Genomic DNA, 1,774 nt, shown 5'->3' with positions numbered 1-1,774 from the left:
TTAGCACACTGTAAACATTTGTTATTATTCTGGATCATAAGTAAAAAAAAAGTAGTCAGAAATATTCCATTCCACAGACTTACTTGAATGAGAAATAAAAAGTTTTGCCAGCCGTTTTCAGTATTCTTTGAAACAAAGTATTATATCATCTTCCTGTACCCAATAGCTATGATTCTCTTTAACAGGAAATGGTATGAGATGAGAATATCTATAAATTACATATTTTTTTCAAAGTCTACTGTTGAATTACTGTTTTGGCTTTTCCAGCATTGTGTTAGATTAGTGAAATTCCCACCCAAGTGCTCCGTCGATTTGTGAGTTTGTAAGTAGAAGAGAATTAATTACATTACAAAAGAGTACAGATGTCAACATTGGTATTATATGAGCCGCAGTTCTGCTAGGCAGAATGTATCAGGCATCTTGGTTAACAAATCCTTACAACAAAGATTAAGATACTCGACCTAAGCGGAAGCTGCCAAATGAAGTTCAATCCCTTTGTGACTTCCGACTGAAGCAAGAATCGTAAAAGGCATTTCAATGCACCTTCCCACATTCGCAGGAAGATTATGTCCTCTTCTCTTTCTAAAGAGCTGAGACAGAAGTACAACCTGCGATCCATGCGCATCCGAAAGGATGATGAAGTTCAGGTTGTACGAGGACACTATAAAGGTCAGGAGATTGGCAAAGTAGTCCAGGTTTACAGGAAGAAACACGTAATCTACATTGAACAGGTACAGCGGGAAAAGGCTAATGGCACAACTGTCCACGTAGGCATTCACCCCAGCAAGGTGGTTATCACTAGGCTAAAACTGGGCAAAGACCGCAAAAAGATCCTTGAACGGAAAGCCAAAGCTCGCCAAGTAGGAAAGGAAAAGGGCAAATACAAGGAAGAAACAATCGAGAAGATGCAGGAATAAAGTAATCTTATATACAAGCTTTGATTAAAACTTGAAACGAAGAAAAAAAAAAAAGATGCTCTGGGCCACTAAAAGCAACAGGAAGCTGTTGATGTAATGCAGATTGGAGTGAGAATGAGGAAAGAAAACAACATCCCTCAGAAATCTAGTTTTTACCTTGCCCTTAACCTTTTCTGCAAGGATACTTTTTTTTTTTTTTAGGCTATATCAGATCAAATGTATATGTGTGTACAAGGAATAAATAATTTTACAAATATCTTAAAGGAAAGTTTAAAAGGAAAAATCTATAGCCCTGCTCTTTCTGTTGACAAATTTTTTTTTCCTTCTTTTTGTTTTCCCATTTGCCTAGGTTGTGGTTTGTTATAATATTAAAGTTAAAATGTATATGCAAGGTTGTATCATGGTTTTTACTCTTAAAATACCAAATTTTTACATAACATATTTTGACAAATAGCAGTAATACATCCCTTGTCTTTGTGTAAAGCATGGCTCTTTTCAGTTATTTTATGAATTTTCTGATGTAACTGTTTCTGAAAGACAGGGAAGCTGCTTATTTAAATATATTGAGTCCCTTGCACCTTGGATATTATTCAAACTTTTCCTGTAGGACTGACAGGAAAGCTGAGACCTTATGTATACACTGTATTACAGGCAGGCAAGACAGAAAAAAAATGAAAAAAAAGAAAACAAGACCAGCAATAAAGTAAATGGGAATTATAAATATTTTCTATTTATAATTGTCATTGCTACCCAGGCTGTCTTACCCAAAATATTTTCCTCCTAGTCCCAAGTAGTAGGAACCTTACTTCGTCTTTCAAAGTAGAGGCAAAATATGCTCATTATTTAGAGTAACCAGC

At 35.5% G+C, this 1,774-nt stretch overlaps 1 pseudogene across 1 annotated transcript; it reads left to right on the top strand.

Annotated features, from left to right (window-relative positions):
- Positions 1–462: 462 nt before the first annotated feature.
- On the top strand, positions 463–955 carry LOC116550025 (annotated as a pseudogene). The gene has a single exon (XR_004268207.1). The product of XR_004268207.1 is annotated as a 60S ribosomal protein L26 pseudogene (transcript).
- The last annotated feature ends 819 nt before the right edge of the window (positions 956–1,774 follow it).

The sequence above is a fragment of the Sapajus apella genome, unplaced genomic scaffold (genome assembly GCF_009761245.1).
Source record: "Sapajus apella isolate SASKATOON/1434 unplaced genomic scaffold, GSC_monkey_1.0 scaffold7, whole genome shotgun sequence".
Taxonomy (NCBI): Eukaryota; Metazoa; Chordata; class Mammalia; order Primates; family Cebidae; genus Sapajus; species Sapajus apella.
Note: the sequence above shows the minus strand (reverse complement) of the source record. Positions and strands in the feature narration are given on the sequence as shown.